At 49.6% G+C, this 22451-nt stretch overlaps 2 pseudogenes across 1 annotated transcript in view; both read right to left on the bottom strand.

Annotated features, from left to right (window-relative positions):
- LOC147641100 (uncharacterized) overlaps positions 1-21943 on the bottom strand; it is a 41747-nt pseudogene extending 19804 nt beyond the window's left edge.
- Positions 1-22451, bottom strand: part of LOC147641099 (mechanosensitive ion channel protein 1, mitochondrial-like) — a 96057-nt pseudogene that overhangs the window by 35604 nt on the left and 38002 nt on the right. Inside the window, exon 4 of the transcript XR_015267780.1 lies at positions 22291-22413. The product of XR_015267780.1 is annotated as a mechanosensitive ion channel protein 1, mitochondrial-like (transcript). The remainder of the gene's footprint in view (positions 1-22290; positions 22414-22451) is intronic.

Here is a 22451-nt window from a genome sequence, read left to right as displayed (position 1 = left end):
GAGAGAGAGGGAGGGTGCATCTAGGGAATACTGAAATGGAGGTAGCCTGTCCATACTAAAGCCATGCAGTTGGAACCGAGCTGTCATCTGTGCATACCAACATGATCCGTCTCCCTGTGATGCCAATTGTCGTGAAGACTCCAGGGCTAAGCGAGCATATCTGTCTCTATGGAGAGCCCGAGTGCTATGTATAAAGGAGACTGATCGAGTGAGTGCCTCTACTACCAATGGGGGGGCAGCCATCTCTGCATGAATAATATCACGTGGTACGGAGGCCTTGGCCCTAATCATCCGGGAAATCATAGAAACCAAGGGCCTCTCCATACGTCTCCATCCATCAGTGCTACCAGCTCGGCTGTGGTGATCCACTGAGGGTCCCCATATCTCCACTCCATACAGCATGGCTGAAGTGACCAAAGTGTCAAAGAGCCAGAGCTTTGTTCGAGGTTCCTGAAACTGAACCTGCGAACACATCGTCTCTAGTCTCCTCAATGCTGCATAAGCTCTGGTCAATCTGGTCTCCGCTCCTCTCCTCAAGGAAAATAGTGGGCCACTAAAAACCACACCAAGGTAAGTATATGCATTTGTATACTCCACTGTCTCCTGACCATATGTAAAGGTAGGTACTGACCTCCTAACCCACTGTGCTGTGGTGTTAAACACCATCACACATAGAGAAGAGAGAGAGAGAGAGAGAGAGAGAGAGAGAGAGAGAGGGCAAGGAAGAGAGAAATGAAATGATATATTAACGTCTTCAGAAGGCCAAAATGACCTATGAGACCAAAGTTATAACCATGTGACATCTGATACACTATCTAGAAAAGAAAAGAGATAGCCCCACAATACATCAGTAGGGGGGAAGCTAATGCTACTTGTCAAAATGGGGAGAGAGAGAGAGAGAAATGAAATGAAATGTTATATTAACGTCTTCAAAAGGCCAAAGTGACCTATGAGACCAAAGTTACAACCATGTGACATCTGATACACTGTCTGGAAAAGAAAAGAAAGAACTAAGTATCTAGCCCCACAATACATCAATAGGGGGGGCATCCGGAAGCAGCAACTTGGGAGAGTGGGAAGCTAATGCTACTCGTCAAAATGGGGTACATGAGTACATGGATACATGAATACATGAATATGGGGGAGTACAAAAGTGACAGTGAGTACAACACTATATGGCTGGAGTCGTAATCATCCTAGGAGCTCTAGCATGGGTCTCTGCCGGATGGCCTGGATATCTGCCATAGTGAGATGCTTGGTCGGGCGAGCCCGATGCCTCGCAAAAAAATCCTCCGGTGTAGGCACCGTCTCCGATGTGAGGATCCGCGAACCCTCGGGCGTCTAGATCTGCCCAACTGGATAGCTCTCTCAACTAGAGTCCCACGAGGTGCTCACTGCTGGGCTGTCGGCTGTGTCCCCTCCCGGGTAGTCCCTCTAAAGAAGTCAGTAATCTGTCTCTGTGTGGACTCCCTACCAGTCTGGCGTCTGCTCCTGATGATAGACTCTCTGATCCTGCGGACCTCCAGGAGATAAAAACCCAAGCATCGCTGATCACAATAGTCCATGACTCTAGCCAGTGCTCCAAATCCCTCTCTGAAAAGGCAATGGTAGCGCCCTCGAATCTCATAATATGCTGTGCACAGAGAGAGAGAGAGAGAGAGAGAGAGAGAGAGAGGCTACTGTTGTTGTACAGACAACGCTCGGGGGAGAAGAAATGAAATGATATATCAACGTCTCTAAGAGGCCATAATGGCCTATGAGACCAAAACTGAGAGTACATCTGAAGTTGGTGTCTCCTCAAAGAGAACAAGACTAAAAAAGTACAATAAACTGATTGTCCTACAGTTATAAGAACAGAACTGCAAGACTCCGAGATGATACTGAGTAGAAAATACTGGAAAATAATGGAAAACGTATATCAGGTAGATCCATGTATGCTGATCAGTTGAAGTGTTGCCCTCTCCTTAGATCAAGTATCTCCGCCATGGGGCTGTCTAGAATGGAGAGGTGTCATAGAAGCGAGGTAGGCGCCTCCGATGCCAAGCAATAATGGCTCTGATCTGGCGATGGTGAGGATGTCGTGGTCGGGATCCTGATGGGCGTGGCCGACGAGCACGACATAAGATAACTGCTCTATCAGTGGTGACTCCATGGCTTTCCCGGCATCTGACCCATTAGCTAGAGTTTCAGGCTTTCGCATGACAGTCTGCTTTCCAGGCCTCAAGAAGGAATACCTTCCTCTTCTCCTAGTGATTGGTGGTGCCATCGGGAGAGTGATGGAACCCCCCCACTGCTGCCTCAGTCCTTGCACGAGCAGCAGGGATTCCATCTCTCCGCATTTGTATTGCCTCGCCGGATTTTGTGCCTCACATGATATCTATTCCCAGTCTTCGGGGCGATCCCATTATGCAGCGAGTGAAGTATTCCGGCCTTCGAGGCCAATGCTTTATTTGCAGATAGATGGGTCATCTGGCCAGAGTTTGCCCTCGGCATCAAAGTAGGCGACCGCCCCAAGTGGTTCCCCCTCCTACTTCCCACTCTGATCCTCATCAAGGGGCAGACGGAGGAGTAGGTTCCAAGGCCGCGGAGCACTAGGTTCCGACCATGGATGACCCATCAGCCGGAGAGTGGTATACGGTTGGCCCCTGCCCCGATTGCCAGCCGAGCACCAAAGCTGAGCTGAGCGTCGCCGCCGTGCGCGCCAATCTGACAACATGCAGGAAGATTTGGTTCTGTCAGAGAACCATTTCACGCACTTGTTACAGCACCCGCCCACAGACGGCCACCCACAGACGGCAAGCGCCGTCCAGTCAACGGAGAGGGTCCCCTACCTGAGGTGGCGGCCGATTCCTCGTCGCGACTTCTCCTCTGGCCTTCAATGCCTAGTGGGGCAGGTTGACCCCACCCTCACTTCGTCGAGCCTTCCCAAGCAGCCTTCCTCTCCGATGGATACCTCTCAGCAGCATTCCTCTCCAACCTCTCCGCCTTCCCTCTCCCCCTCGCCTCCCCCCCTCCCCCTCCCCCACCCTCACCTCCGACTCTCCCCGCAGTCGCTCCATTTTTCCTTTCTTCTTTCTCCGTGCCTACGATCCCCCCCCCCCCCCCCCCCGCCTCTCCAAAGTATTCCCGTCGGCCCCCTGCAGCCCTTGACCCGGAGAGGAGACAACCGACAAGTACCGTTCGCCGCCTGATTCATCGTTTCTCAAAGCCGGTGGAGATGACCATTGTGGCCTCACCACCGGTGTCTTTCGACGGAAGGGACAGACATGTTCGAGGAGACTGTAGCCCCTATTCGAGTATGTGTGGTCTTCCACCACTCCAGACCCTCTACGCCAAAGAATGGCGCGATGATCTTCTCTTTCCCCTTGAGCGCAGCCCTGAGACAGAGTTGGATCCAAAGTCGGTGGCCGCTACCATACAGGATCAGGCAGTTGAGCTATCGCATCATCTCCAAGATCTCCAGATCACCGATGTTCTTACTCATCTATGGCCTTTGGCCAGGATGGAGCTTGGTGGATCAGCACACAGAGACCAGGGAGGGGAGATGGTGACCTCCAACCTGGAGGTGCTGCTGTTTGTGTTCATGCATACCTCTCACAGTACCTCCCCCCCTTCTTACAGATACCTCAATTAAGATTAATGGAGCATGGAGTATGCATACTCTCGCGCTCGGGCAGAGTGGCAGTACATGGAGGGCAGGATCCACGCCCCCTTGGCGCGACTCCGCACCAGGACAAATTGTGACTATTCCCCGTCTAAGCCCGCACCCAAGACTCTTCGAGTGGAGGGCAGTTCCGGTAGTTCCGCCTCACACACTGAGGTTGATATGAGGATTGTCTCGTGGAACATTCAGAGCTTAGGGGGGCCTCGGTGCTTTCAGAGACAAGGCATCCTTAGAGGAGAGCTGCATCGAGCTATGGCGGGGGGATCTATAGACATTCTTTTCCTTCAAGAGCACCATCTTACTGAGGGGCGTACCCGCCGCTGCGGGAAGATTCTACCAAGCAGGAGTCATACTTTTTGGTCTCCATTCTTCGGCCCTTCAGGGACGCAGGGAGGAGTGTATCTCTTTGTCAGTGAGTAGCTTCTGCCGTCTTGTGACAGGATCAGGAGTCATAGTTCCAGGACATGCTTAGTGGGTTACCATTCTAATTGGAGAGGATACCATTGGCTTCCTCAGCATTTCTGCCCCGAATGCAACTACAAGTAGAGCTATCTTTTGGAGCACTGTCCAACAAGCCCTTCCCTAGGCTGATTTTTGGTGCATGGGCGGTGACTTCAACAAGATAGAGGCAGCAGAGGACAGACTTGGAGGTGGCACGACCACTATTTCAGGGGTGGAGTACTCTGCAAGGGAGGAGATGACACTAATTCTTAGGGGACAGGACCCTTGGCATCTTCAAGAGTTTGGGCACAGCCTTGGGAGTCTTAGCTTTTCTCGATCGGATAGGCGGAGAACTGGCCCCAACCTCTCTCGGCTGGACAGGTTTTATGTGGACGATTAGGCTTGCAGCCATGGAGGCATGGTTGGTATTCTGGCAGGCACTACATTTTCAGATCATGCCCCAGTTATTCTGTCCCTAGAGGACCCATGGAGGCATGACAGACATGCGAGCTCCAGGATTCCAGACAACCTCATTCAGGACCCCGAGATTTGTAGCCGGATTGAGCAGATATGGGCAGGTATGGACTTTTCCTCAGGATCTGCAGCGTGCACTTTGGATGAGGGCCTTGGGGAGGTCAATATTTTCTTACAGGAGGCAGCCCAAAGGAGATTGGATGGATTTTGGGAGCAGGAGAGGAGTCTGAGGAGGGGCCTAGCCTCTTTATAGCATCTTCAGGAGAGTTCCCCGGACAGCCCGTGGATTGAGAGTCAAATCACTGCTGCCCGCACAGAGATTCGGTCCATTGAGGAGAGGAGATACCATGTCAGGGCCTCATTCTGGACTCAGGCCGGTGATAGAGTTACTAGAGACTTCTTTGAGATAACCGGCCCTCACAGAAGGAGAGATGGTATTCGCAGGCTACGTGGCCAGGTTGGGGTTATTGTTTTCGATACCCCGCAGGTGAGCCATCGCCACGGATTTCTTCCAGTCTCTTCTCACTAGTGCCCCATTATCCCCCCACGTGATGGATGTGCACGAGAGAGTCTGGAGACACACAAGAGAGGTGGTTCCCCCCTCTCTTCGGTCTTTCTTATTGACCCCTTTCACTACAGAGGAGCTAGCGAAGGCGATGAAGGCATTACCCAGTGACAAATGCCCGGGGGCGGATGGGCTTCCTGCTTCTTTCTTTCTTCGCCATTGGGACCTCATGGAAGGTGGCCTTCGCGCTGCCTTCAATGATAGTATGCTCACAGGTGCCATGCCAAGGGGGCTCACAAAGGGCTTGATACATTTGATTCCCAAGGAGGGTGGTGATAGATTGGAGATCCAGCACTGGAGACCCATCACCCTTCTGGGGACTCCCTACAAGATTTTGGCCAAGGCCATCAGTAGGCGACTTCAGCCTTCCCTCCTAGACTTGATCCATGACACTCAGACTGGTTTTGTTCAAGATCGGAGTATTCTGGACAACATCTTTACCTTTTGGGAGGCGACGGCTTCAGCCACGATGCGATAGCAGGACCTCATTGTCCTTGACTTTAAAGCTTATGATAGGGTGGATTGGAGCTTTCTAGAGGGCACTATGAGCCGGATGGGATTCCCCATGGAGTGGATTCGCGGAGTCTCAGGACTTTATTCAGCTTCTCACAGGCAGGTTCTCATTCAGGGAGCCCAAGGTGACAGATTCCCCCTTTCCCGCTTGGTTTGACAGGGCTGTCCTCTGGTACCGTACTTCTTTCTATTTGTAGGCCATGAGTAGTTTTCTATCTACCCAGGAGACCGGACTTCAGGGATTGCGCCTCCCCTCCGCACACAAGAGGAGCTACTGGACTCAGAGTTTGCAGACGACACAGCAGCCTACCTTGCTGGAGATGTTGGGAATCTTCAGAGATTCGCGGAGGCGATAGAGATTTTCTGCCGTGCATCAGGAGCACAGATCAATTGGCACAAGTCATGTGGTTTTTGGGTAGGCTCACCACCCACCCCGACTTGGTGACCAGTTGAGGCTTTCCAGTGGATCTCGAGGGGCACTCCAGTCCAATACCTCGACTGCCAGGTTGGCATTGATATCTCTCCCGAGCAGCACTCGCTCCGCTTCTTCTGAGTATTCGGAAGAAGCTTCTATACTCGAGCTCGGCGAGGCTATCCCTAGCAGGCAGAGTGGTGGTGGCAAACCAGGTACTACTTGCCACCGTGTGGTACACCTCGTGCTGGGCCTTTTCTTGGGCTTGTATTGGCCAGGTACAGCGTTTGATTCGGAACTTCTTGTGGGCCGGAAGTGATGGGAGGCCAGCCAGGGCCAAGGTGGCATGGAGAGTGATCATTCAACCACATAGCAGAGGGGGGCTAGGTCTCATTGATCCAGCTATACAAAGCCGTGCCCTGTTGGGTAAGTTAATTGTTAGAGGACTCCAATCCGGTGGTGAGCCTTGGAAGGATTTCCTCTTGGCCCGGATTTCAGCCCGCACTTGGAGCTTTGGAGGCCCATGGCCGCAGAGTACTAACTAGATGGATCTTCACAAAGATGCGAGCCCATGGTTTTAGTCCTGCCTTTGAGGACAAATTCACAGCCAGTCTACTTCGTGCTTGGGATCATCTCAGGCCAGCCCTGAGACAAATTGTTCCAGTGGCCTCAGAGGAGCATCTTCGACAGCCTTTGATCTAGAACCCCCTGATCCGTTTACCCAGTGGCCACATGCTAGGGGCCCGACTGCACATATCTTGGGGCACCTTGAGCATGGGACCAGCCAGGTCTCTTGGGGATTGGGTTGCACACAGGCAGTTACCTCAGGAGGAGCAAGAGAGAGGCCTAACAAGGATCCGGGGTAGAGACAGGCTGGGGCGCCTTGAGCATGGGACCAGCCACGTCTCTTGGGGATTGGGTTGCACACAGGCAGTTACCTCAAGAGGAGAAGGAGAGAGGCCTAACAAGGATCCGGGGTAGAGACAGGCTCCGCATCGACATTGACTCAACTATTCCTCCGGAGTGGCTGACTCCTATTCCAGACCCGACCCCCCCCAATGTGGCTAGGCGTGTTCACCAAACACGATATTCTCGTGGCAGTCTATGGTGCAGATGAGGACAGTTGTCTGCTCACTTTTTCTATTGGCAGATTAGAGAGATCAGAGCACCCCTTGGAGGATTTCAGAGGCTGCACCTTGTAGAGGGTGAGGGTGATTGGTTTTCAGGCACGTGCATGGCACATAGATCCAGCACCGGCCAAGGTGGCCAAGGAAAGATTTTGGCGGTTATGGATTTGGGAGTGCTGACCTCTCACGCGGTTGCAGTGGGACCCTAGAGAGTGGACGTGGCATGATCCCACAGATCGAGTGGAGACTCTCGATGCCCCTTTCTTTGCATATATTGCGAGGCTCGGCCGCAGGATCCAGATGTTGGAGATAGATAGCACACCAGCAACAGCAGCACACTCGCAGTCTCAAGGCCTATCACAGCACTTCCTTTCATATTTCTAGAAGAGGCTTTGGGATAGCTTTCGGCCAAGCAAGATCACTCTCTTCCTCTGGTTGACAGCACACACTGGTCTGGCAGTGGGTACTTGGCTGGCAGTCGGAGGGCGGCCAGCAGCTTGCTCGAGGTGGGGCCACCCCCAGGAGTCTCAGCGACATCACCTTTGGGATTGCCCAAAGGCTCAGCAGATTTGGTAATGGATTCTCCACATCTTTGCTATGGACAGGGCATCGACCTGGATTATCACTTGGGGTACTATCGCTTGGGCCACCAAGGCTAGAGTGGTTAGGACTTACGAGGAGGATGGGGGAGGCCATGCCCTTCAGGTCCTCCCACCATCGTATTGCAATAGTACCAGTCATAGCCCCACTTGCAGGTGTCTGGCATCCAGGCTCATGCCAGCGCTGGGAGATTTGCAATAGCATAACAGCCTGGCACATCTGGCGTGCCAGATGTGGCGAGGCCATCGAGGGTACCCACACTCTGCTAGCTGAGACCATCAGGAGCATATGCCTCGACATCATTCACACACCTCGCAGTTAGTGGGGAAGCTGCAGGGAGGTTTTGACCGCATGCGGAAGCGGCGGGAAGCCTTCTTGAGACATTGGAGGCCTGGCCCTTTCCTCACAAAAAGAGGCGGTGACCCCATTTGGCACTAGAGACCACCTGTGTGGTTGTTTCCCCCCCCCTTCCCTTGTATGAGATAGCCTTCTCCTCATAGAGTGGCCAGCCCGAGGAGAAGCATCTCTCCCCCTTATGATCACTTGTTTCCGGCCCTTTTATGAGGCGAGTTTGTATTTAGCCCTTCGTGGTTGACCGTTGTACTTAGCCCTTTGTGGCTGTTCTCTCTTAAACTAATTGAAGGATCTTTTTTCCGAGGAAAAAAAAAAAGTTCCATGTTCCTTTTACCAATCACACGATGCCAACTGTATATTTTTGGGTTGCGAGACGTTATTTCATGCAAGAAAAACAAAGAATGAGATAGATAGAAAGATACACACATACAAATAGATAGATGGATAGACAGCATGCAGGCAGATAGAGAGACAAACAGACAGATACACAAACACAGAGAGAGAGAGAAAGAAAGAAAGAAAGTTGTATTAACGTTTCAAAAGGCTAAAATGACCTATGAGACCAAAAGGTTACATCATATCCATGAGGTACATAATCCTAGGTACAAAATGGTAATAAAGAAAGATAACAAAAATCTAGAACTTTAAAATCTGATTTAGGTACATGAGCAAAGAGCTCTCATATCACCCTAATACATCCCTCATGGGCCGCTGTGACATGGTGCCCAAGGTGGTAAAACTCAGCTGGCGCGAGAAGGTCCTGCGACGATGATGGGAGATGATGGCCCAGCTCTTCCTGTGGTGGCGTGGTCGTGGGCGAGGGCCATGGGGTCTGGGGCGTCGAGCTCTGCATAACTTAGTGGCTCTGTCGAGTGTCACACCTCTCAGCCGAGCTCCTACACTAGCCTGTGGTCTGGGTATGATGAGAGAGAGAGAAAGAAAGAAAGAAAGAAAGATATATTAACGTCTACGAGAGGCCAAAGTTGGCCTATGAGAGAAAAAATAATACAACTGTGTTCTTCCGGTCATCGGAAGAAAAGAAAGAAAAGAAAAAGTGTGCATGTGTTTGGATACAACTGTGAATCATCATGGATCGGTGGAGCCCATATACAAACAATATAAGGGGGGGTGGGGATGTGGATGGAGTGCTAAGGCAAGATGCATCTCTATATGCTGAAGGGGTAGTACAAGCATGCTATGCAGATCTATGTCTAACTCCATCCAGTGCCATAAGAGGGATATAAGATATCATACATCGCCGATGCTGAGGCTGTGAGAATGGCGTGAACATGTACCCTGAGTCTGAATGAAAGCGAGCTAGCCTCTCCTCTGTCTCCATCTGGTGTCTCATTCGGATAGCTGCTATCTCTCGGTGACAGAGTCGGGGTGCTCTATGTCCAGTCTGTCTAGGTCTCCTCCTGGCTCTCAATTCCTCTGCTCTCTGTGCGGTCACCCCACGTGGTACATCAGCTCGCACTGGCATAGCTCTCTGGAAGAAATCTGTGAGCTAGGACTGTCTCCCACCCCTAGTGGGAGCGGGTGTCTGGAGGAGTCTCTCTCGAGAACTATGAAGCTCTAGTAGTAGTCTGCCAAGCTGTCCCTGGTCCGAGGCCTCCATCAACTGATGTAGTGAAGAGTGCTCCTCAAACAATCTTGCATATCTATCTCTGACCCCCTGGTGGGCTCTACATCTACATACAAAGTGATCCTCAGTCTCCACCTCCTCGCGGCACAATCTGCATATCCGCTCAGCTCTGGGAACCCGTGCCGCTCTCCCAGCCTCTATCTCTAGCTGATGTGATGAGACTCGTAGCTGTCCAATAGCAACGCGAGAGCTGTGTGGCATGTATACATCCATGTACCGCGGTCGATGTATAAACCCATCCCCTGAGATGCTCATAAAGTGGTCTCTGTAATACAAAATCTTCGGTGGTAGTGGGCTCTCTGGTGCTGTCCATGTCTCCTGTATGTAGTGCTGCCATATGTCCTGTCTCATCACTCTGTTCCTCTCATTGAGAGAGAGGTAACCCCGTGGAGCAGACTGATCATACTGAAAAGGTGGCAACCGCTCAATGTCTATCCCATGATGTGAGAACCACTGTAGCATCTGTGCATACCAAGATCCAGTGTGTCCAGCCTCGGCTAGCTGTCTGGATGCCTCAAAAGCTCGGCGGAATAATCTCTCCGTGGGCATCTCCCTCATCCTGTATATAAAGGAGATCGTCTGGAACAATGCCTCCACTGCCATAGGTGGTGCAGCAAACTCAGCTCGAACAATGTCGTGCGGGACAGATGGTTTGCTGCGTATCATCCTCGAGAGCATCAAGATCTGTGGTCTCTCCAGCTGTACCCATGTGGAGGCTGCAAGCCCTGGTGCCCAAACCGCTGCTGCATACATACATCAAGGCTGGTGTCACTAATGTATCAAAGAGCCACCCCTTCGTGCAGGGTTCCTGAAAATGTGCCTGATGACACTGACGCTCAAGGCCAGCAAGAGCAGCATACCCCCGGGTCACTCTGTCTCGAACTGCCTGAGCCATGGAGAAGCATCCAGCTGAGCTAGTAAATGTGATGCCAAGGTAAACATAAGAGCTCACCACCTCGACCCGCCCTCCTGCTAATGTGAGAGTAGTGTGGCTCCTGACTGCAGGTGAGGTGTGGAAGATCATAACCTTGGTTTTCCCAAGGTTCACTATGAGACCCTGCTGTGCGCAGAAGTCATCAAGAGCCACAAGGTGTCTTTGAAGCCCAACCTGCGTGTCGGATACCAAGACGATGTCATCAGCATAAAGCATAACATGGACAATAATACCTGATAGCTCAACCCCAGAGCCTCCTCCTTGTGTGATGTAATCGACCACCTCATCAATATAGAGCCCAAAGAGCGTGGGGAAGAGCGGGCACCCTTGCTTCACACCAATGGTGCTAGCAACTGTGTCGGACAAGCCTCCGGGGCATCGGACTCTCCCAAAGACCTGCTCATATAGCCTGTATATGCCCCACATCATGTCTGAAGGTATGCCTAGTGTCTGTGTCGCCGAAAGAGGCGCTCTCTGGGCACAGTATCAAATGCCTTGCGGAAATCCACAAAGCAACAATAGAGCCATTCCCTCCGTGCCTTGGCCTGATCAATCAGGCACCTCAATGTAAAAATGTGGTCGATGGTCGAGAAGGCTCGACGGAAGCCTGCCTGGCCTGCTGCTCTCAATCCCCCAACCTCTGCATGAGTGCTCAGCTCTACCTCCAAAACTGCCCCGTATAGTTTGGCCAATATATGGCCAATCATGATGGTCCTGTAGTTCCCGGGGTCTAGTACATCTCCCGCTTTATGGATCGGCACAATAGTGTGCATCGTCCACTCAGCCGGAAACCCCTCTGACAGAGCTCTGTTGAAGAGATGAGCAAGAAATGGTGCCAATGTATCAATAGCATAGATGAGACGCTCTCCCTGTAATCCTGTATGATCTGTCGCCTGTCCATGTTGGAGTCGGCATATGGCCCTCCTAACCATAGGTGGGGTGAAGAAGGTGGAGACTATGGAGCATGGCTCTGTGGGCTGTGGTATAGGGGGCTGTGCAGGCACATCATAAAGTCTCTCTGCATATGTCTGCCAGGTCTGAGGATCGGTAATAGGTGTGGGAGGACGGGGCTCTCTGAGTCTCCTCCAAGCAGCAGCAGCATCTCTGCTCATGGAGAGAGAGAAAGAAATGAAATGAAATGTTATATTAACGTCTTCAAAAGGCCAAAGTGGCCTATGAGACCAAAGTTACAACCATATGAAATCTGATACACTATCTGGAAAAGAAAAGAAAGGACTGAAGGTAAGTATCTATCCCTACAATACATCAGTAGGGAGCATCCGAAAGCAGCAACTAGGGAGAGTGGGAAGCTAATGCTACTAGTCAAAATGGGGTACATGAGTACATGGATACATGAATACATGAATATGAGTACAACAGTATATGGCTGGAGTGGTAATCATCCTAGGAGCTCTAGCATGGGTCTCTGCCGGATGGCCTGGATATCTGCCACAGTGAGATGCCTGGTCGAACGAGCCCAATGCCTCGCAATGATGCTCTTAATCCTCCGGTGTAGGCACCGTCTCTGATGCAAGGATCCGCGAACCCTCGGGCGTCTCGATCTGCCCAACTGGATAGCTCTCTCAACTAAAGTCCCACGGGGTGCCCACTATTGGGCTGTCGGCTGTGTCTCCTCCCGGGTAGTCTCTCTAAAGAAGTCAGTAATCTGTCTCTGTGTGGACTCCCTGCCAGTCGGGCATCTGCTCCTCATACTGGACTCTCTGAGCCTGCGGATCCCCAGGAGATAAAAACCCAAGCATCGCTGATCACAATAGTCCATGACTCTAGCCAGTGGTCCAAATCCCTCTCTAAAAAGGCAATGGTAGCGCCCTCGAATCTCATAATATGCTGTGCAGTGACAGATGTAGTGCTCCTCCGTCTCTGGCTCTATCCAACAAATCTGACATATCCTGTTCCCTGGAGGTATGCCTCTAAATCTGCCTGTCTCTATCTCTAACTGATGTGAAGAGGTGCGGATCTGCCCAATGGCGCACCTCAATCCATGAGACAGATGGGTATCCATGTAGCTCAGTCTAAGTATAAAGCTATCCTCAGTGGTGCGGAGAAGATGGTCTCTATAGAAAGCCATCTTTGTCCCTAACTCCTGTGAGGGCTCTAGCCATGTCCTCCTAGTGTCCAACTGAATGAGGTCCTGTCTGATGACTCTACTAATCTCAGAACGTGTCAAGGTGAGAGAGGGTGCCTCTAGAGAGTACTGGAAGGGTGGAAGTCTGTCTAAGCTGAACCCGTGGAGCTCAAACCAGGATGCTATCTGCGCATACCAACATGAAGTGTCTCCCTCCATGGCTAGCTGATGAGAGGACTCTAAAGCAAGTCGTGCATACCGGTGCCGGGGAAGCTCCCAGGTGCTATGAATGAAGGACACTGATCTGGCAAGAGCCTCTACTACGATCGGTGGTGCTCCCATCTCGGCTCGGATAATCTCATGGGGTACTGAGGCCTTAGCCCAAATCATCCTGGAGATCATGGACACAAGTGGTCTCTCCATCGATCTCCATCCATCGTATGTGCGTCCTGATCGACTGTGATGATCTAGGCTAGGCCCCCAGATCTGTACTCCATATAGCATAGCCAATGTGACCAGCGTGTCAAAAAGCCACAGCTTAGTGCGTGGCTCCTAAAACTGTACCTGTGAGCACATCCTCTCTAGACCTCCTAGTGCTGCATATCCTCTGTCAATCTGGCCTCTGTTGCCCCTCTCATGAAAATGTGGGCCCAGTGAACACCACTCCAAGATATGTGTATGAGTCAACATACTCCACTGTCTCCTGCCCATATGTGAAAATAGGCGCTGATCTCCAGACCCACTGAGCTGTAGTGTTAAACACCATAACCTTGGTCTTACCAAGGTTAGCATGTAAAGTATCCAAGTGCCTCTGCATACCCTCTGGTGAGTCTGCTACAAGCACAATATCATCAGCATATAAGAGCAGAGGTATCCAAGTGCCAGCCAACTGGGCTCCTCTGTCCCCTCGTCTCCCAATATAATCAGAGATCTCATCAATGTATAGTCCAAATAGAGTCGGAGAGAGCGGGCAGCCCTGTTTCACCCCTATAGTGGAGTGTACTCGCTGGGAGAGACCCTCTGAAGTCCGCACCTGCCCAACTACTGTCTCATAAAGTGCCATAATACCCCAAATGAGCTCACATGGAACCCCCAAGTCTTGCAGCCTGCGCATCAGTCTAGCTCTGGGCACTGTGTCAAAGGACTTGCGGAAATCCACAAAGCCACAGTAGATCCTCCTCCCATGTGCTCTGCCCTCCTCAATGATAGCCCTAAGGGTAAAGATATGATCCAAAGTAGAGAATCTCCTCCTGAAACCGGCCTGTCCCTGAGCTCGGACCCCTTGTCTCTCTGCCCATCTGCTCAACTCATGCTCAAGAGTAGAGGCATATAGCTTGGCCAGCAAGTGACCAATCATAATGGTGCGGTAGTTAGTCGGCAGGCTCGGATCTCCAGACTTGAGTACCGGCACAATCGTGGAAGTACTCCAAGTCCCAAGAAACCCCTCACACATGGCTCTATTAAACATGAGAGCTAGCAAGTCTGCAATCATATCTCTAGCATGTATGAAATGTTCGGCTACAATGCCCTCATGATCCTATGCCCTCCCTATATGCAATCTGTTGATGGTCCTCCTCACCATCTCTGCTGTGAAGAAGGTACAAGTGGGTGGACAAGGCTCTGGAGGGTTCGGTTGTGGTGGCTGCTCTGGTACTATGTAGAGGGAGGCTGCATACTCGCCCCATGTATCTGGAGAGGTAATGGCCGGAGGCGGGGGGTGCACTCTAAGCAATCTCCAGGCCTCCCCAAAATCCTGACTCAAAAACAACTGATAGATTGTAGGCATATGCTCACTTATGGTAGTGCTATGTGTGAACAGGGCTTAACCAAGGGCACTTTTTCCCATGTGGTTTTTCCCCTTGGACATCAAGTGTGAAAGGACACTCTTAACATATAATATTTTGTACTTCTATATTATATGGATGTGGCACACATGCAAGGGTTGACTTGCATTTTGTGGATACCACACTTTTGGCTCTCTCTCTCTCATTTCTGTGTGTGAGCTATTCTACCCTGCACCTAACCCTAATGTGCAGGTTTGTGTGTGTGAGTGTGTGAGTCCAACACCCAACAATTGGTATCAGAGCTGGGAGCTGGCCCTGGAAGAGTGCCTGTGGAGAATCTGCAGAAAAGCCGCCGAAATTCTGAGCTCTGGGGCATTCTCTGGTTTTCGCCGCCCCGTCGCCGCCGCCTGTCCCGTCACTTCTGCTGCCCAACGATCCACCGGTGCTCAGCCCAGCCGGCGGCAGTAGTGCACAGGCGACCACCTCCACCCCTGGCTCGGCGGCGCTACTGCTCGTGGTCCCAGCCGGCGCCTCTGCTGGTCCGCCACAGCCTAGAGCCGTCCTCCGCCTGCCTCGTCACCTGTGTTCGCTGCCAGCGACGTGCTCGCTTCCGCCCACTGTTCGCACCCTCCGACCTGAGCGCTCGACGCCTGCCGACAGCTCCGCTCTAAGTGCCCGACACCTGCCGGCACTCTCCAGCGCCGTGCACAATTCCAGGCCGCCGGGTCCTGCTCTGCAGCTACTGGGGCTTGCTCTCCGCCTTAGGCAGCTCGTCGGCGCACCTCAGCCTGCCTCGTCAGCTGCGCCCACCTCGACACTCTACATGCCTCCATCCGGCTGCCAAGTACACGCACCAGCCTGCAGCTCCGTGTGTTCCTCAACGTTGATTCTCCAGCTGCAACGACTCCCTCGAACGGCTGTTCTGCATGACTTGGCCAGGCTGCTGGCCCGTTACCTCTATTCGACTGTCTGCTCCCCGCCTAGCACCTGCTTCCTCACACATGCTGCCAAAGGTATTCTCTGTACAAATTTTTGGTCAAACACAAATACAAAATTTGCAGCCATTCCAGTGCAAGTCATATGCAGATTTTGTAGACACTTCTGTGCAAGTCAGATTGAAAGGAAAATTGCAGGTGCAATTTGGGGGATTTCTCAATTTCAGGACAAATTGAAAAAATTGGGCATTTTGCTTTGCCTACAATTTGGGGGTTTTCAAAATTGAGGTCAAAATCAGCAAATTGAACCTCTTTCACTTGCAAAAATTTGGGGCTTTTGTGAAAATTGGCCAATTAGATGCACATTGAAGCAATTGGAGTGCATAAAAATTGGGGATTTTCAAATTGGAGCATGTAATTGGGCATTACAGCTACGATTTGTCGCGTATGCATACACATTGTGTGTAATTGGACAATTTGGTGCAGGTTTACACTTGCTTTGATTTGCAGGCATACATTTGCACAGGACATTTGGTTGCCTGGCAGTGCACATTGGTGCTTGGTTTGCTTGCAGATATATTTTGTTGACATGGCACAAGATGCTACAGATGTATTTGGTGTGCTCACCCAGGAGGACAAGCTGGATGGATCTAACTACTCGCTCTGGAGTTTCATGATCCGTAATTTGCTGGTAGCCAAAAGGCTTTGGGGCATCGTGTGTGGTGATGACACACGCCCACTTACCATACAGCCAGCCACGCCTCAAAGGGGAGGTGCTCAAAGAGCTCCTCATGTAGAACCTGCTCCCACACAAGAGCAGAAGAGATGGGACTCTAGAGATGCACAGGCCATGTCATTGATAGCCCTTTCAGTGAAAAGGACTATTATTCCGCACATTCGTTCTTGCAAGACATCGAAGCTTGCATGGGACACATTGGAAGCAATGTATCAGGTACGCAACGAGGCAAGAGTTGCCTACTTGAAGAGGCAATTGGATCTTCTTTCTATGGATGAGGGTGATTCCATGGCAGATCATCTCACCAAAGTGAAAGATTTGCAGGAACAATTGCTCAACATTGATGAGGTTATCCCAGACAGAAGATGGTCACCAACACTCTTCATTCTTTACCACCTTCCTACTTGGGCTTTCACACCTCTCTCAACCTCTCAATGAGAGGAGGTGGTGATCCCGTCACTTTTGAAGAGCTCGTGGGTTTACTCTTGCAGGAAGAGCAAACTTATCGAGCAACCGTGGTGGAGACAAGGCATTTACAGCCAAGGATAAGGGTAAAGCAAAGAGCTTTAGGCATGGGGGACAACAGTCTAGCAAGGCTGGTTATGGACAGCCCTCTTCTAGTCGTGAAAAGTCTGACAAAGGAGATGCAAACAAGCCCAAAAAGAAGGGCAAATGTCACTACTGCCATAAGCCTAGACACTACATCAGTGAATGTAGGAAGCGGATTGCAAAAGAGAAAAGGAAAGAAGCAGGCCATGCAGTAGAAGACTCTTCTGATGACAAAGCACAGCAATCAGCTAATGTAATCCAGGAAGAGTACACCTTTTTGGTCACATGCACTAGTGACACACCAAGTGCTTCAGACACTGATATGTCTTGCATTGCATCTGACAGACAGAATGCATCAGGGTATTTTGATAGTGGTGCTTCGAGCCACATCACTTCATGCAAAGATGTATTTCAGCACTTGGTTTATGCTTCAAATGGCCGCACTGTATCATGTGCAGATCATACTACATATCCAGTAAAGGGAATTGGCAATGTAATACTTATTGCAGCCAATGGTGCCAATATATGTATGAAAAATGTATTGTATGTTCCAGGGATAAAGAAAAATCTGCTCTCCGTCTCAACCATAAACGACCAAGGTTTAAAGGTTGAATTTGAAGATGGGAAGTGTTTGGTAAAAGACCCATCAAGGGGTTATGAAATAGTCACTTCTGGAACACGATACAAAGGCTTGTATAAGCTGGACAGCTATGACAAGCGCACTTATGATGCAAATACAGTGGTTGCCCACACTCCTACTATGCATGATGCAGAGCTACGGCACGCTCGTTTTGGGCATGTAAATTTTCAGAGTTTGATGCTTTTGCAGAAGCATCATATGGTTGATAATATGCCGTTGAGTCTCCACCAAGACATGTATGTGAGGGGTGTATTTTGGGAAAGATGCAAAGAAAACCATTTCCCAAAGATGGAGCTGTTAGAGCTGAAAGTAAATTACAGCTCATACATAGTGATGTATGTGGTCCAATACGAACACCATCCATAGGGGGGCATCTTTACTTTCACATTCATTGATGACTACTCCAGGTTTGCTTGGGCTTACCCCTTGAAAGCGAAAGCAGATGTGTTTACATGCTTTCAACACTTTGTAGCAATGGTTGAAAATATGTGTGGATGTAAAGTCCAAACACTCCGCTCAGATAGAGGTGGAGAATACATGTCAAATGCATTCAAGGATTATATGCTTCAAAAGGGCATCAAACACCAATGTACTATGCCTTATACACCGCAGCAAAATGGTGTAGCTGAAAGGAAAAATAGATCTCTCATGGAGATGGCAAGATGCATGGTGAAAGCACAAAAGTTGCCTCACAAATTTTGGATGGAAGCTATAATGTGTACAGCTCATGTGTTTTGAACAAGTGTCCAACAAAAGCTTTGAAAACCATAACACCATTTGAGGCTTGGTATAGCAGAAAGCCAACAGTGGAGTATATGCGTACGTTTGGGTGTTTGGCATATGCACATGTGCCAGAACAACTCCGAACAAAGCTAGATGACAAAGAAATTAAATGCATTTTTGTGGGCTACAACAATGAGAGCAAAGGATACCGTCTTTATAATCCAACTACATGAAGGATTTTTGTCAATAAAGATGGTATTTGCTGAAAATTCAGAACAGCCCATGTACAGCTTGTATAAAAGCAATGATACAGACATACAGGACATGTTTGATGGACTTTTACCCATTGCAATTAGGGGGGATTCAGATCAGCCAGCCCCTACACAAGAAAATCCTCATGTAGAACATGTGGAACAGCCAGCCATTCAGCCCCCTTCTATGGAAGAAGTGGAAGATCTTGTCACGGAAGAGCAAACAGCCATAGACACAGCCAAGTCAGTGCCAAGATGGTTGCTGAAAACTTTGCAAGAAAGCAAACTTGCAGCTCCACTCACAGGTAGAACAAGGGCTAGTTCCAGCCATGCTTTGAATATACATCCTGGAATGGGTGGTCTCTTTGATTCACAAGAGCCTTCTTCTTACGAAGAAGCACATGAGAATGAGCATTGGTTGCAAGCTATGCAAGCTGAAATTTCTTCTATCATGAAGAACAATACATGGGATCTTGTGGAATTGCCTAAAGGCAAGCATGTAATTGGAACAAAGTGGGTGTACAAAGTCAAAAGAAAGTCTGATGGTACTATTGACAGGTACAAAGCAAGACTTGTGGCTAAAGACTACTCCCAAAAAAAGGGAATAGATTATGAAGAGACTTTGGCTCCTACTTCGAGAATGACCACAATAAGATCAGTGATTGCATTGGCTGCACATAAAGGATGGAAAGTGCATCAATTGGACATCAAAACTGCATTCTTAAATGGGGATTTACAGGAGGAAGTATATGTAAATCAGCCCATTGGTTTTGTAGTTCCTAGTGAGGAACATAAAGTATGCAGGTTACGCAAAGCATTGTATGGGTTAAAGCAAGCTCCAAGAGCTTGGTATGATAAGATATATGCTCATCTAACCAGCCAAGGTTATGAGAATAGTCCAGCTAAAAGCACATTGTATGTGAAGAAAACCGATGCCGATATTCTCACAGTCATCTTGTATGTAGATGACATGCTCATTACAAGTACTAGCAAAGCACAAATTTCAGATTTCAAAGCTGATTTGAAAGCTGAATTTGATATGTCAGATTTGGGGCCTTTACACTACTATCTCGGCACACAGTTTATGCATACAGATGATGGCATTGTTATGCCAGCAAACTAAGTACATAAAAAGTTTGATAAAAAGGTTTCACATGGATGAATGTAAGTCCATTTCTACTCCGGTAGAACCAGGTGTACGGCTTACTATGCATGATATTGGAGTCTTTTGAGGCCGGCATTTACAGCCAGGCAGTGGGATGCCTCATTTACTTGTGTAACACGAGGCCAGACATATCTTTCGGGGTGTCTTTGTTGAGCAAATTCATGCACAGCCCAGGAACAAAGCATTGGCAAGCAGTCAAACGCATTTTTCGTTATTTTAAGGGTACCCTAGATCTTGGTTTGTTCTATCCCAGGGGGGGCAGCTTACAGCTTTATGCATACACTGATTCAGATTGGGCTGGAGATTATGATACCAGGCAATCCACCAATGGGAATTGTTTTTTTCTTAGCAGTTCATGCATATCTTGGTTGAGTAAAAAGCAACTCACTGTTGCTACATCTACTTGTGAGGCTGAGTACAGGGAAGTCTTTACAGCTACAGTAGATTGTGTATGGTTGAGGAGACTATTGGCTGATCTTCGTGAGTGTCAGCAGACACCCACCACCATTCTCACTGATAGCCAGAGTGCTATGACCGTGGCACGCAATCCAGTATTTCATGCACGTACCAAGCACATTGAGATTCATTATCACTATGTCAGAGAGAGGCTACATGCAGGGGAGATCAGTTTATCTTATTGCCCTACACAGGATAATGTTGCAGATCTATTCACAAAGGCTTTACCTCGAGAAAAGTTTAAAGCTTTCCACAAAGCTTTGGGCTTACTCCTCATACAGAGAGTGATCCGCTACCTTGTACAGATTCACACTTCCACTACAGGGGGGATTTGTAGGCATATGCTCACTTATGGTAGTGCTATGTGTGAACAGGGCTTAACCAAGGGCACTTTTTCCCATGTGGTTTTTTCCCTTGGACATCAAGTGTGAAAGGACACTCTAACATATAATATTTTGTACTTCTATATTATATGGATGTGGCACACATGCAAGGGTTGACTTGCATTTTGTGGATACCACACTTTTGGCTCTCTCTCTCTCTCTCTCTCTCTCTCTCTCTCTCTCTCTCTCTCTCATTTCTGTGTGTGAGCTATTCTACCCTGCACCTAACCCTAATGTGCAGGTTTGTGTGTGTGAGTGTGTGAGTCCAACATCCAACATAGATGTCTCTCTCCAGCCGAGCTAAGAATGCTCTCTTCTTCCGCCGAATGAGGGATCGGAAGATGATGCGTGACTGTCTATATGTAGTAACACCTGTGGCCACCTCTCTCTGTAGCCGGGCTCGAGCTCCCTACAGTCATCATCATACCAACTATTCTGGGGCATGCTCCCAGGACGTGGTCGTACTATGGGCTGCGTGTGTGGGAAGGCCGTCGCTGCAGCTGTATGTAAAGCCTTTGTCAGGATCTGTGTGAGCTCTGCTAATGGCCTGTGTGGATCCTCTGCACTCAACAAGCTGTAGATCTCTGCGGTGTATACTCCATCAGTTTCTCTACAGAAGGTATATCTCGGGTGATAGGAGGACTGCCCAACCTGGCGGGTACTGTAGTGGAAATCCACCGTAAAGGAGAGAAGTGCATGATCCACTGTAACTCCGATGGGCCTGGGGCCAATCGCAAAATCCTGGATACTCGGGATGAAGGTTGGCGAGGCTAAAACATAATCCACTGTGCTGGCCCCATGTCTGTGTGGAAAGCAAGTAAAGCCACTGGCAAGTGGATACCTCTCTAGGCCATTTAAAATGGCCAGCCCTTGTGCAGTCCCCATCTCCAAGAGGTATCTCCCATACTCAGTACACTCCACCTCATCCTGTGATCTCCGGGTCAAACACATCTCCTCCACATCTATCTCTCTCAACATCTCCTCCGAAGTGTCAAAGAAGGAGGTCTGGTACTACTGAGCCCTTCGAGCATTAAAGTCCCCAAGTATGATAACATCTCCCTCCCTGGAGAACTCCCATATGTCCTCATCTAGAATCATATATGGAGATTGCCCCTTGGGCGCTGCATAATGAGATGTGCTGGGTGGAAAGTAACATATAGCAATGTATAGGGGTCTACCCTCATCTGCCCTCACTCTGACCCACATGTACCTCGCGCTCTCATCACGGCGCATAACATGGATGAGTGGCTGAAGCTCCTCTCTAAAAAGAACTGCAACTCCTCCGGATCCGCGACCACCATGCTTCGAACGGGCCTCCTGTCTACAAGTCGTCTCCCATTTGTATCCTGCCACTCTCGGTAATGTGCTGCCTAGGGCCTGATGTGTCTCCGAGTAGAAGATGATGTCCCTATCTCTGAAGCTGTCCTCAAAGGCCCCCACATCCAGTCTCAATGCTCCGTTGCAGTTCCATACTGCAAGTCTCAGACTGGTCCCATAGGTCTCGCACCGTCAGGTGGTGCGTCTCTCTAGTATCACCACTCTGCCTCCTCTGTAAAATGCTAGCTTCCCTTTTTCTCTGGCTGCCCTAATCTCCGGCATGCACTCCCTAATATGTGCTAGCTGTGCCAAGGTGAGGTCATCTCCTAAAAAGATGCCCGTTTTCTTAAGGGCGGAGAGAGAGAAAGAAAGAGAGAGAGAGAGAGAGAGAGAGAGAGAGAGAGAGAGATTATATTATTGTCCCTGAGAACAAATACAGAATAGGAGAGCCAGTCAAGCAAGTACATGTCTAAAAAAGAGAGAAAGAGAGTACATTAAAATTGTGCATTTCATTTGTAACTTGCAAACTAACTTACAAGCGAGTTAACTCCCAGAGTACAAGGCCTGCCCTTAGTGGATCTTCCATGGCACTATAAGCTGAGGCTCGATAGTCAGCTCTTGTTGGCTTATGGCCTTCATGAGTCTCTGAATAATGAACCCTGTCCAAAAAACATACAGTGACTAACTTCTAAAGAAT

This window comes from Cibotium barometz, chromosome 2 (assembly GCF_041138505.1).
Source record: "Cibotium barometz isolate CiBa-2024 chromosome 2, ASM4113850v1, whole genome shotgun sequence".
Taxonomy (NCBI): domain Eukaryota; kingdom Viridiplantae; phylum Streptophyta; class Polypodiopsida; order Cyatheales; family Cibotiaceae; genus Cibotium; species Cibotium barometz.
The sequence above is the reverse complement of the archived record's forward strand: the minus strand, read 5'-3'. Positions and strand labels throughout refer to the sequence as shown.